Consider the following 15,008-nt stretch of genomic DNA (forward strand, 5'->3'; position numbering starts at 1 on the left):
GGGGGGGGTCGCAGTGGCAATGCCCCCCTGCTGTCTGGCCCCACAACAGCTGGCAGGGAGGTGGAGACAGCGGGAGGGGAGGGGAGGCAGGGGGAAGCCCTGATGTGAGGCAGAAGTGGGTTGGGGGAGGGAGCCCCCGGCTGGAGGCTGGAGGAGGAGGAGGTGATGGGGGAAGTCTTTAAATGGCTGGCCCCAAGGGTGAGTGGGGGGGGGCGAAGGGGAAGCCATGTAAATACTCCCTGAAATCCTTCATTCTTGATGAGAAATTAGTGTAATAATAAAAGAGGCAGGGTGGGTTGTACCTTGAGATCTTTTATGTTACACAAGGGTTAATTCTATGGATTATGTTACACAGACTTTTAGGCTTGATGGTCTAATTAATGATCCTTTCTGGCCTTAAAATATACAAACCTATGAATTTAACCCCTTGTAGGAACAGATAAATACAATATTTTCCTGGCTGATATTGGGCTAACATGTTTGGTGAGGCTCTGGTTCTTTTGCAATGAGAATGGTAAATGAAACTCAGTCCCTTTACAGGTGGTATTTTTCTAATACAGAGGTATTTGTTCCTTTGTTGTTGGAGACTGTCAGTCAGGGCAAAATGCCAGTTTCTTTCTCAAAAAAATCTCACAACTTTGACAGCCTTGTAAGCTATTACTGTGTTTCTAACACTTTCTTAGGGGCAGTATAATTTAAAAGGATGTAGTGAAGCAACTCTGGTCTTAACAGGACTGTTTTCCTTGACCAGTTTCAATCTGACAGTAGGCCTAGTATTACACAGAAAAAGCTGACTGTCCCCTTCTGGCAGTAGGCTAATCTCAGGTGTCTGGTAGATGTCCCAGATGTGCCAATAGATACTGAATATATCCATCCTGTGATGGCAGCACATTCTGCCTACCTACTGCAACCTGCATGCTCCAGATGGAGAAATACCTCCATGAAGACACTCCAAGGCTGAACACAAAATGTTTTAGACTCATTTGGGATAAGAAGGGAATTGTTTCAGTGGAGAGTAAGATGAAATATGAGAAGGTGGTAATATTTACCATATTAGATTCTACATGGGAAATCAGATTAACCCAAATGAGTTAGCTTAATTCATTTGAAAGTACTTCTTAATAGATATGCAGATGGAGTTTAACCCTTTTGAATTGTTTGACCTAGTTGAGTCGCATCTTGGATGGGAGCATGGAAAATGGCCTTTTTACTTCATGTATACATGGCCTGACAGTAGAGGTATGTCACCTAATTGTCAAAGAGTTTTGCAGACAAATTAGTTCTTGAATCCCAGGTGGCAGCAATGGCAAGAGGTGCCTTTTCCTTCTTTGTTTAATTAGAGAATTGTGGCTATTTCCTTCAATGCTGACTGTCACCATAGTCATTCACACCTTGTAACCTCCAGAATGGATTACAGCTATGTACCCTCAGTAGGGTTAAACATGAAGTCTACTCAGAATCTTTATTGCCAACAAATACAGAAGATGAATCTCTGTGTGTCAAGGAAGTCTGTACTCTGCCACACAGAAGAAATACCAAGTCTAGCACAATTAACATGATCTTGTGACATACTTTTGCTCATAGCTTATCAGTAAAAACATACAATGCATAAAAAAGTGGTGGTGGGGATGGTATGATTTTTTTCAGACTTGACCTACTGTGCACACCATAGGATGCATTGGCTTTACTTCTTTTCTTCCAGAGAGAGAAGAGGGAAAGCAGGTATTTTTGTTCCCCACAAAACTAAAAATTCCCTTTGTTGGGCAGACTCTTCTTTTCCAGGGCTTCAAACAACATGAAATTTGTGAAATGAATCTGCAGCTGCACCAGTTGAGCCAAATGATGACTTTGATGGAAACGTACATATGAATAGACTATAAATTTGCATGAGTCCACTTTGTTTTGCTTCTCACTGTTAGATTGACTCTTGACTCTTGAATATCAATGCAGTAAAACACTTGGAGTTCTTTTTCACCCTTTCTTTTTGTGATAACATGCAGCTTTCTTAAAACAGCTAAGTCAGGCAAATATTGATAAGTAAAGTGTTGGAGATGAAAAGTAAAAAACATGTTTTCTCATAATACTTCCCACGAGCAGGAAAGTTCTTTGTGGCAAGTAGCTCTCTCAGTGCCATCAGAGACTTTCTTTTTTTAGTATAGCCCCTCCCTTGAGCACTGTGGCCACCAGGAATCTGATGGACCCTGGTTTATATGAACTATGCTAGATGGGGTACAGTGCCTCCTGTCATCAACATCTGACACAGAGATTACAAGCAATGCAGCAAGGAGTATGAAGTGCTGCAGGCACAACCCTTTGAATCTCTCTATCACCTGCAGAGTGTTTGTGGTCTGAAACCACTCAGGAAGCAATGGTGGCTTTTCCACAGAGGCAGACAGCTCATTGTGAAGGCTTACACTTTCACTGTCCCAGATGTCTGTGTAGGGGGAAGCCAAAGAGGAAAACTGGGGGAATTCTCTGTTCCTTTTTTTCCAAGAGTAACCAAGGAGCTTCATCTCTGGTTGTTTCCTCTGAGCATCACTCATCAGGGTTCAGCCACCCTATCTGTGATTTCAGCCATGGAATGACCATACTGAGCATATGGGTGGCTATTCTGGCATGTCGGGAAGGTTTCTGAGACAGCTTTCCTGGCTGTCCAGGTCTGTGGCATTTTACATAAGGCAGACATACTCTTTCACCTTTCTGGAGCTTCCTGATAGGCTGCCTGCTCATGATTGCCAGACAGGTCTTTTTCCTTTGTGTTATTTCTCCTACTGGCTGCTTCTGGGCTAGTGTCTGATGAGGTTGCTTTTTGTAGGCTCTCTGATTGGCAGGGAGGCTGCATCAACCTAACAAAAAGGGCTTTGCAGAAACTGACACTGAAAACCAGCAAAGTAAGAAACGTGAGACATTACACTGCCATATCGGTAAAGGTTAAGATCAGCTGTCTCTGAGATTATAGTTTGACTTAGCTCACACTTGCTTGGGAGGTGACTGCTTGACCTTAGGAAAGGCATCACACCACTCAGCTACTGATGATGGCAGCTGGATGGGCATGGACGTGCAAAGAGGAAAAGGTAGTTATGGTAGGGCAAAACTCTTCTCAAACCTATCTCCACTCTGATAACCTCATCTCCCCACACATGCTGTTACCTCATTTATGTCAATTGAGATTCTGGCCATGTTGCGAATTCCACATAAGTAGACAGAATAGCAGTATTGCACCTGAGTTCCACAATAGGGATCTAAAAGGATTTTACCCTTGCAATATATAATATAATATAATATAATCACCAAAACCTGGAAATTACATATATTATGTGCATAGAATTTAAACTCTTAGTAGCTGGTATACCCATAACTGTCACCTAGCCTGACTGGAGTAAAACTGATCAGTTTGGGTTATTTGAGAAGACAAAGTTCAGAATGACTGTATTAAAAACATACATAAAAAATTGAGATTCTGTAGTGCTGAGTTGCTGTTTTAACTTTTGACTAAACTGATGTTCTAATAAATTTAAATCTGGATTGTAAGACAAAACTTAAAAACAAATAGCTTTAGGAAAACATCCAGAAATGTATGTCTACACTTACAGCAATCTAGGCTCCTATCGTCTCATACTCATGTTTGTACCCCCCATCTACATTCATTCACAGACAGTGGCACAGAAACAAAAACAAGGCTTTTAAAAAAGCATGTCTAAAATTAGGTTTTGATGCTCAGTCTCAAAGGTATGTAAGCACCTAACATGCATTAATTTGGAGCTAAATGCTATGCATCTCTGAAGGTCTAAGTTTAAATTCCTAATTCTGTAGCTAAACAAGTGGTCTTATTTTCAAACATACTGAGCACCTAGATGTATCCATTGGCTTCAGTGTCAGGAAGAACCAGACTATCTTTCATCTCTGGTCCATGAATGCAATCAAATAGAATGCTTTTTTTTGCAAACAGGGACAGAAAAAGACGTTGGCCTGTTGGCCTTGTCTATTTAAAGTGTTTTCTGCCATCCCTGAAAGATTCAAAGCCTCAAAAATTGTTCAGACATTACTCTTGCTTCTAAAGCTTAGGATAGCCAATCAAGGGAAAAATTATGTGATTTACATGGCTAGTCATACATAACAAAAAACATGGCTCTGGGTTTGTAGACAATCCACAGGCTGACATTTGTACATACAAATGAACTGATGAATAATTATGAAAAATGATCTCATTTGGGAAAATCACAATTAGGTCATGTACCTTACATAAAAAAAGACTAAATTAATTGAATACATCAGTATGAATAGTGTGTAACTGTCAAGTACCAAGAACAATTGTGATATAAAATCAACATTATATGAGAATCCAGATAACTTCAAGTAAAGTCCAAAATCTTTTGATGACTTATGTCCTCAGCTAGTACACACATTTTCAAGATGGTCTAGAAAAGAAAAGTCACACACAAGCATTTAAAAAACTGATTTTAAGATAGATACCATCCCTTTATAATTTTAAAAGTAGGGTGAATACCTATAATATCAAAGATGCCAGAGCTCAATACATCTTCCATTGGAAGTGTTAAAAGTTAATTTCAGTCCCTGCCAGATGTTACTCATGTTTAACGATTAACTGATTAACTGTACAATACATTTAGATTGACCCAGGTAATCACCACACTATAAAAAAGTACATCCAGATATAAAAGAGCCAAACAGCTACAAAGTTAGTGCTTGAAAATGACACTTAGGCACCTAAGGGTACATCTACAAATTCATTTAAGTGTGCCTAATTTTAATGCACATTATCTTAATGCGCATTAAGTGGGTTTAGGCGGGCATCTACACATGCAGACACTAAAGTACATTAACACTGTGTATGTGGACTGAATTGGGACTAAAGTTAGTCCCAAGTCAGTCCATACACACAGTGTTAATGCGCTTTAATGTGTCTACACGTGCATTAATGCACTTTAACTATTTGTGCCTAAATTTGATACCTGCATTTGCAGGTATCAAATTTAGGTGTGAAGAGCCTAACTGTGCATTAAGGGCGTGCACGTGTAGACACACACCCTTAACGTGCATTAACTTTGACTAATGTACATTAAAGCATTACATGCCCAATGTCCACTTATATGCCTAATAGATGGAATAGAAACTAGCACAGAATGTTCAGTACATTTGAAAATAAGCCTACTTATTACAACAGGTAACTTACAGGCCATTTCACATATGAAGATGCTTCAATACAAATGTAGGAACCTAATTTTAGCTCTTTAAAAAAATTAAGTTAGTGAATAACTTCAGCAATACTATACATATAAATTAATAAAAGAACTCACATAAATTAAGACTATTAAAGGGAAACTATAACATGCTTTAAGTCCAAAACTTAGCGGGGAGGATTCTTTAAAAAAAAATTACAAATGTTAAAAATGCTTGCATTATTTTTTAATGAAAAAAAAACTACTGAATTGTTTAAACAGTCAACGCCTATTCTTTAACCCAGAGGCATCTGCAACTTCACCACAGAACTGTATTATTAGAAGCAGATTGACAAATGACTAGGAAAAAACCTGGAGAAGTCTGTCTACTTCATTATTATAGTCTCAACTGAATGAAATCTAAAAAGAAAACAGCTGTTATCAATGGTGAAAGTGAAAGCCTCATCCTTTAATAGAAGTCATTGAGAGCTGCCTTAGTAGGACTGTTGCGATTAGCACTAAATTAGATGTTAATTATAATCTCAGGTGTTATTAGTGAAGAAAGACAAGAATAATTAATTGTGAATATAATATTTTAAATCTAGTAGTATCACTTTAAATCTTCTTTTTTTACAAATCAAATTATAATCTCCCTGAATACCCATCATTATCATATTTTAATACTGAAAGCGCTATATCTTCCTCAAAGTGAAGAAAGCAGAAAAAGGAACAAAAGCCCATTTCAGTATGGACTGGATTTCATGCTGGCATTCACCTAACATCTCTGGGGACCTTTGACCTTACAGTCAACAACTAATGTATTTCTGTCTGTTTAGTTTTCCTTATACGATTATCTTAAAGGAACTCTCACCATATGTCATCTTATTCCTTTGGGGACCTTGAAAGAAGATGAGAAGACTACTTAAGACAGCTTTGTAAACCTATGTGTCTGTCTCTCTATATTAAAGAATACAGTTATGTTTTATTTTATGTCACATTTAAGTTTATTAAAAATAAATGCAATCTTCTAAATGTAATTTAATCTAAAATAAGTGAGTTCACTACTTGATACTGTTGTACCGTGTATTAACACATACCGGTTAAAATTAGCCTCAATTATTTATATTCAACTACTGGGAACACTTAAGGAAATATATTTGTCTCCAATCTAACAATTCCAAACAATAATTCTTTTAACAAATAGTTTCATATAGCTCCTATAACCAATACTTGCTCCCAGATGTGATACATTTACACAACATTTGTGATAGTTAGACTTTTTTTTAATGTAACTATTGTAATTTTCATAATATAGACAAAATGAGACAGGAGATAGGTCAGTAGTTGGAAAGACAAGCCCAGTCAGGGTGGGCATTTTAACGTGAAGTACTAAATCGTGTTTAAATTGTGAGGGGAAAGAGCCATAGGGGAGAGAAACAGAGGCATTCTGTTTCTACTGGGAGAATCACAGGTTTCCCAATAGAAAACACAAGTGAACAGGTGGTCACCCAGTTTCTCCGGGAATAAAAATAGTTTTTCTGTGATAAAAATAACTCATCTCTAACCAGATTGAAGTCACTCCCAGGACACTTTCTCCCAGGAGATTTAATGTCTGTACACTTCCCCACCACTGACTTCACTTGACTCCTCTCAGGGACCAGGGGGAGGTGAGCAAGGAGGAAATGCTCCCCGCATCTTCCAAGGTAGGGGTCACCCTGGTCAGGGGAAGGCAGAAGAAGCAGCTGATGCTTGCCTTTTCTCAGTCTGAGGATGAATAAAGCAACAGAGAAAGGCACCCCTGCCTTCCCCAAACTAGAGTCACCCCTGTCTGGAGAAGGTCTGGGGGGCAGCTGTTTCTACCTCTCCTGTAAACTGGGAGGAGAGGGGTGAAGGAGCCACCCTCTGCCCACTATGCTCTCCTCACACCACGTTCCTGGTATGAGAAGCAGGATGGAGGTTGTGGCTCGGCTCTGGTCTCCCAAGCAATAGGAGGCCCGGAGCAGCCATTGCTATCCATAGTTTCCCCAGAGCAGGATCAATCCAGTCTGAGGAAAACACAAGGAGCAGGGGAGAGGGGAAACTTGTAGATGAACACATGTACAGTAGTTTCCCTCTTCCAGAAACATTTCTAGTGGTGGAAAATTTCCAATCCTAGAAATGAATGCCTATTTGCAGCTAGAGTATGGAGAAGAGTAAGGACAGGATTGAGAGTGAGTACAAGAGCAATCAAGAGATAGGGCAAGATGGGGCCATTGGAGAAGCAGAGAGGAGAGAAAGCCCTGTGTCCATGACACATGGGAAGAGGGGAGAGATATACAAATAGAGGGGAGGGAAAACCGAGGAGAAAGGGAAGGATACATATTTTGTCAAACTGTTATCTATTTGTTTGTTTGTTAAAGAAATCAGAGAAATCCTGTACAGAGTCTAATAGTGTCCGGAGGAGGAGAAGAGGGTGACCAGTGAGTCAAAGATCAGCAAAAGTTAGCTGGGTTTGTGGATGTGGAGTGTAATTCAGTTGAAGAAGCAGAGGTTCATAGCTAGGAAGAATGCAGAGCTGAAGGCGAAGCAGACAGACTTGAAGTTGAGGCAGCCAGCTGAGTCACAGGACCTTGTGCATTGAGCAAAGGAAGTGGGTGATTTGGGTGAACCGTGGATTGCAGTTGGGCAAAGTATGGAGAGAGGAGCCAACAAAAGTAGGGTTGTGGAGAATGAAGCCTAGAAAGAATCAACAACCACATCCAGGAAAGAAAGATAAGAAAGATCATGGAAGAGAGGGCTGAGAGCAAATAAGACACCATCAACCTTTGTACTACAAGTATCATTAAGGCCAAGTGACAAGGTGGTGGATGACTGCTTGAAGAAGGAAACAGCAACAAAAGATCAGCGAGAGGAAGCAGGGCTTAATGCAAGTGAAATGCAGCTAATAACCTTTATATGAGTGGGATGGTTTAACCAGGGCTGCAGGCCAGATGGAGAGGCGAAGGCAGGGAACCACCACCACACGGTTGGACAGGTCAGCATTGTAGAAGCTGAAGTCACCAAGGATAAGCATGAAAGACTGTGAGGAAACAAAGAGAGTGATCTAGGAGTAGAAGTCAGAAAGGAAAGCCGAGCAGACAGCTAATGGCAGGAACATGAATAGGGACAGATAGCTGAAGTGCTATGTGAAACGGAAGAAATGGTAGGAAATAGGGGAAAGAGAGAGAGGCTGGGAGTGGCAGGACCCAGAAAGAAGCCCAGTGCTCCTTATCATGGTCTAGTGCAGGGTGGGAATGTGAGAGAAGGAGAAGGCAGATGCAGTGACAATATCAGACGAGAAAGGATGCAGGCCCCCAAGAGAGCCAGGCATTGAAGGAAGCAAGATAAAGCGAGCTAGTAGGCCGCTGTCAGAATTCCAGGAACAGCAACGAGATGGCAGAGGAAGGAAAGGGAAGGAGTGTAATGGAAAGGAAAGGGGAAGGAGATCAGTGTAAGGCTTCTACATTGGAGCCTGGGCCAGCTCTGTAACACTCAGGCAGGCTGGCTCCTGTAACACTCTTAACCTCTAGCCTTTGTTAAGTGCACTGCCTCAGTTACCGCTAATCAAGGCCAGTTGACCCCCAGTCTCTTCTCTCTGATTGGTTCTGGAGATACAGTTAAGGAACTCCTCCAGCACATGAGCATTGCTGTATAACACACTGGTCTCCAGCCTCTGAGCAGTTCCTGTCCCAGCAACAAGCTGACTCCCCTGGTTCTTGATCCTGTCCTCAGCTTGCTCCTGGATTTCAGCCTTTGGATTCTTCTCACAGACCTGTTCTCTGACTCCTCACCCCAGCTTGACTTAACCTTGGACTTTGCCCTGTGGATTATCCTTCAGACTGGTAACTAGGTTTCTGATTTCTGGCTTCTGATCCTTACCCCTGCAACCCCCAGCTCCGTCCCCAGCTCTACCCACTAGACTAGGAAGCCTGGTGGACTGTGATAATGGCTACAGAAACATGGAAGGGGCATCGGGAAGCATGAAGTTAGTGGGGTAAAGCATCAATAATGGGCTTGACTGAATTATTTACAGCGGTGGTTCCCAACTTTCTTTGGATCAGGACGCATTAGTAAACATTGGCCAGTCCTGATCCAGTAAATAGCTTAAGAAGAGAACACGCAAGCATTTTGGCTGCAAAATACTTAACACATGCTACAAGTTAAAAAAGCTCAACAGCCTTAATTTTAAAGACAGAAATCAATACCAACAGGAAAACATTAACTGCAATATCAATATGTGGCCATCCATTACTCCCAAGTGACATCCATCATTATGCAATTTGCAAAAAAATACCATAAACTGATCTACTGGTGCTCCTCACTCCTGACCCACAGCCCCCTGGTCCTGTTGGTGCCCCTCACTCCCAATCTGCTGCCCCCAGCTCCAGTGTGTGGGGTGGGAGAGCAAACATATCCTTCCCAGATCAGTGCACCCACAGTGGGCACAGGGCTGCAGCCTGGCCAGACCAGTGACAGGCAGGAGCTGCCTCCTCAGTGCCCATGCTGCCCATCACCCCACCTCCCCTCCAGGGTAGAGCTACGGCCTGAGGGGAGGAGCGGCAGTGGCTGGGCCATGGCAGCAGGATCGAGCCCAATGTGCAAGCGGCTGGTGGCAGAAGTAGGTGAGGGTAGCACCCCTCCCCCCATCCATCACTCATGCAGCTGGTGCAAGGGTCCTGGCAGCAATAAGTTTCACCACCCCACTCCACCCTCCTGCACTGAGTCCTGCCTGCTGGGCCTCCGAGGTGGCTTCTGCCCATGCTAGTCTGGCCAAACTGCAGCCCCATTCCCCCCTGTGGGCACACAAATCTGGGGGGGCATGTGCACTCCTATGCCTTCCAGACATGTCATCTATGCCCCCCATCCCATAGATTTACCTGTGGGGAGCTTTGGGAGCTGCTTTCCATGCTGTCTGGTTGCTACGTGCATGTATGTGCACGTGCACATGGTACCCCCACCTGATCGCCATCCTCCCACTCTCCCCCAGCCCCAAGCAGCCCCTTGCAGGCTGGAACTCTGCCAGCCTGCAAGGAGATACCCATGGTTTCCCAAATTATTTTTCCTTTAAAGGAGAAAATCCGCATCTTTCCAATGCAAATGGAAAACCCAGATCCCTGTTATTAGTATGCACAGTGTTAACATATGGTGAAACACAAGCAGCATCTATTTTTCAAAAAATGTATGTGAAGTATGATCCTTTTTTAAAGTTTGTTCATGACCCTTTGATACAGTCTTGCTACCCACTTTTGTGTCACTACCCATGGGTTGAGAAACACTGATTTAGAGTATTGCCTAACTCTTAATCCCATACAAAAAGCACATCTAAAGTGTGGCTAGCTGTATGAGCATACACAGCAGCAGGCCAGGATGGGATTCTGGTGGCCAAAATTGACATGAAATCCTGTCTCATTTACATGCAAATTGCAATCAGAGAGAACATTCAGTCTCCATCTTTCTGGTGCTATGACAGTGAGGGAGCTGGTGGTCCTCTCACAAAAGGATTGGCAGAGCACTGGAGTAAGTGGGAACCCTAAAAGATATCCTGCCTAACTCCCATCTGTGGATTTGCAAAGTAGAAGAACTCAGTCTATCCACTCCAACTTTGAGACTTACTTCACTTTATGGTAGATGCAGTCAGCCTGGCCTCATCTCCTCTGTTGGTACACAGGGTTCCATACAGAACAGATTGGTGAGAGCCAAAGGCAACCCACAGCCAGCACTATATAACCAAGTTTTTCTGACACACAAAGTCTGTATGGAGATGGGGGTGTCTCATTTTTTATTAAATCATAGACAGTCAACATTTCACTCTCCCCACACAAAGCATCATCACCATTAACCAAAAGCTGATATACATGTCTCCTGAGAAATTACAGGAGGAGCTGATGGAAATAGAACACAGGACTACCTCCTGGTTTGCATCACTCCTGAAAAAAATGTCTTTTATTTTTTTACAGTGTGTCTCCTCCTGCCAGCTACTCCAGGAACTCAGGATCCTATAGTATATTCTCTTCCCCTCACCTGGGCCTCCAAATTCACAGCACTGTCCCACTGCCTTATTTATTTCAATAGTTAATTATTAATAATCCACACTCTCTACTGTACTGAGTGGAACATTGTTTTTCACACCCTTAGGTGTATCCATTCATAAAACAAGAATTATTCTCCTCCCCACTTACTTCTGTATTATTGTTTTTTCTTTCTTAGTTGTTTCCTAGCCAGCTAACTCCCATGCTCTCTGTATCACTGCCCCACAAGTTCCACTGCTTTGGAAGTGGGAGCAAGAAGAATGCAAGATGCTCCTCTTACTCCCCAACCCCAAGAGATGCCCACACCAATGAATGCAAGTCATCTGTGTCCTGGCTTGAATCTAGATTATGCATAGATAGGCAGCATAGATGATTATAAATGGTCAAGACAGGTGAGCTGCTGGACCCCAGCTTCTAAATGAAGATTTACTGATTCAAATTCAGCCCAAGACACACTGAGGTGAGATGGTCAGAAAGAAGATCAGCTGTCATCAGTTTTGTCTAGGGTTTCATGACCTGTACTGTTCCAGGTAAATACAGGTCATGTGGTAGATGGTAACTTTAGATGCAGTCACTGATGTAGTTGGTCATGCTCCGTTAATGTCTTTGGAAATTAAGATTAAGGTGTTGGACTGAATTGGCACCCCACTGCTGTTCTTTCTAAGGTACTGACATAATTGGGAAAATACTACAAGGGCTTTCACAGCACACAGAAAATTATATTAATTCCTTAACCTGCAAAATTCAGTGTGGCAAACCCCCTCCTTCAGACACAACAGGAGAAGCAAGTAATACCATTTGTGTTCTAAAGAAAGATATAAATTGTAGGGTTACCACCCAGGTGCTACAATAAATCAGCACTAAACTATGTGAGCTGTAGCCCTGTCCCTGGTGTACGAGTCCCATAGGGTTAGGGAAGGAGAGGAGCATTTTACATTCTTCGTGCCACCGTTTCCAAAGCAGTGGGCCTGCTAAGGCAGGAGTATACAGATGTTAGTTGCAAACACAGGGGCTAGAATGTCATTTGCAGACTGTGCATCTGAGCCAAAAAGAGCCAAGAGAAGCAACCGTGACTATAACGCAGGGATGAAGCGGAGGACAACACACAAAGCTCACCAAGTGAACAGCTTTGGAAAACTGCCTGCTTCAGGTTTCTGTTGGATTCAAGAGAATGGAGCGGCATGTCTATATTTTGTAAACAAATAAGATCATGCTCTGAATGTTCCTTTCCTGCATTTCCCTTGTGCTGCTTCTGATGCCATCTGGCAGGATACTTCCAAAGCATAGCCAGGCAACAGCTTCTATAAACAGCATTTCCCTGTGCCCATCACAAAATGCTTCTCTCAGTGATTCATGGTGAGTGCTGACTTAACTGGCCTTGTATGATTTCATCCAAACTTCAGCTGTTGCTTCTTTCACAGAACTGCTCCATAGAGCCTTACGAACCCTGGCTATTTTGTTGCTGGTAACAGAACTAGAATCATTCATCCCTTACATTTTTAATGGGTCTGAAAAATGCAGCTAACTCATTTTTTTTTCTGCTGCTACTTGTGGCCAGAATGTTTTGGTTTTATTCCCCAAGCAAGGAACTAAAACAGTGCATGCTTCTTGGCTACTTTCTGTCAGAATAACTAGTATCATAAAATTCTCAAAAGGCAAGACACCTGAAGAAATCCTGAATCAGAACTGAGAACACCCAGGAACTGTAGGAGCACGTGTTACATAGAGAATGATGAGGATGAGCATATGTAGGGCAGGGACCAACTCCCAGCCAATTTGTTTTTATATGCACAATCATACTATCTATACTAGAAACATGAACCCTGCCTTATGCTTTGCTGTGTATAATCTCCCATATGGTATTCTGTTCTTTCTGTTCCTTTTCACCATAGCACAGTTCCTGCAGAGCTTCCTCCATTCCTCCTTTCCTTCACCAATCTGCAGTCTCATTTTTGAGCTGAGCTGAAATCTTGGTAATATAACCTCCCAATTTCCTTTGGCGTAATAGCCTAGATTCATAAGGGTAAGCACAGCAGCTCCACTTTGGCACCACAGTGATTAAAAACAAGACACCTAGCTTCATCAGGGTGATCCATGTAGCCAAGTTTAGGCACCTAGGATCCCTCTACAGTCTCTGGGGAAACTTGAACAGCCAACACTCTTTAGACAGAGTATGGTGATTGTTAGGCACCTCCAGAGGCTGATTAAGGGTTGTGGCCTAATGTTAATAATAATTTCTGCTTTTCTCTGAATGTTGGGAGAGAGAGAGAGATTCTAGGAGAACAACAGAAAGGTAGTACTTAAGTCATAATAAACAGGAAATGATTAGTAATGAGACCATGCAAAAGACTGTCAGCCCACAGAGCAATAATAGGCTGCTAATCTGTATAGAAAGGTCTCTCTGATATAAAGGGACTGCCAGATCCACATTATGTTTCAAGCATAAACAGAGAGGTAATCAACATGCAACTATAGATTATACCGGGTAGGAATTATTCCAAGTGTGTGCCTGCACACAACTGGCCCTCCTTCATTCTTCACTGTAGCTGCCTCATTGATTCTGAATTGGACTAGATGGTGAAACATGAAGGGCTGGTCTACACTGGGATGTCAGAAACAAGACATTCCTGTCAAAGATGCATGACTTCATCCATGGGCCATTAAGAACCACTGCAGAACATTAGAAGCAAGGCATCTTCCACCTTGAAGCATTTGGGAACAAAATATATACACTTCTCCACTTTGCTGCCTCCTCAGGCTTCATCCCTTCCATTTTTCTTTCTTTATGTCACATCTGCTGTGGGCTATTGATGCTTTAAAAAAAACAGATGTTAGTATAATATTTATGCTTTATGACTTTGATTCAATACATTAGCTTTGCTTGTTTGGGTATATTTACCTTGCTTGCTGTCATCCCTATGGAGGCAATATAAAAATATGCAGGTATAAAAAATATGTGACCTGCCTCAGCAAAACATACATTACAGATATGCACCTTCTCCCAGAGGGTCAGAGCCTTTGCTGCCAGCTAGTTCCTCTAACAGAGCTGAGCTGTGGGAACTGATACAGGTCTCTCTGATTCTCTGTCTGAATTAGCCCCATCAGACTACTGCAAATGCATACACCAGCTGGCTATAGTCCCAGTGGGACTCTATGCCAGGTGAAAATAACCACAAGGGCACTACAGCAACAGAATCAGTCCCACTGTCTGTATTATATGGGCTAGGAGTGATTATTCCTGGCGTTTGGCTTGCATAGTTTTAACACCCTTATATAAGAGTGATAGGACCTTGCAGGCTTGTACACCTCTTGCAAGAAAAATCTTTGGCAATCACTGAATCTGACCAACCTTCACTGGCATCTAAAAGAAATGTATCTGTAAAATTCCAGACTCATTAGTCTGCTTACACAGACAAAAAGAAAAAGAACATGTTACAACCCAGCCAGATTGGAAATTCTTGGCTCTAAAGCAACCGCATCAGTGTTTCTGAGAACCCAGTCCTTAGAGGTATCCCCAGGAAAAAAATCTGTCAGAATGAAGGCTTCAGAATGAAGGCTTCAGATTACCAGCAGCCAGCCACACCCTTGTTGGGTGAGCTCACAGTAGAGTTTCTGATAGTGCCCTGAGGACAGCCTTGGCAGAATTATCGCTCCTCTAAGACTGGGGTTTTGGAATTTAAGGATTTTTGCACTTGCTGTAAGTCTTCCCTTGAATGATTCACCCAATAGTCGCACTGTCCCTTGGTTGCCTCGCCAGTCTCTAAACTGCAAGGACTGTCAA

This window comes from Crocodylus porosus, unplaced genomic scaffold (assembly GCF_001723895.1).
Source record: "Crocodylus porosus isolate Cpor-Errol unplaced genomic scaffold, CroPor_comp1, whole genome shotgun sequence".
Taxonomy (NCBI): Eukaryota; Metazoa; Chordata; order Crocodylia; family Crocodylidae; genus Crocodylus; species Crocodylus porosus.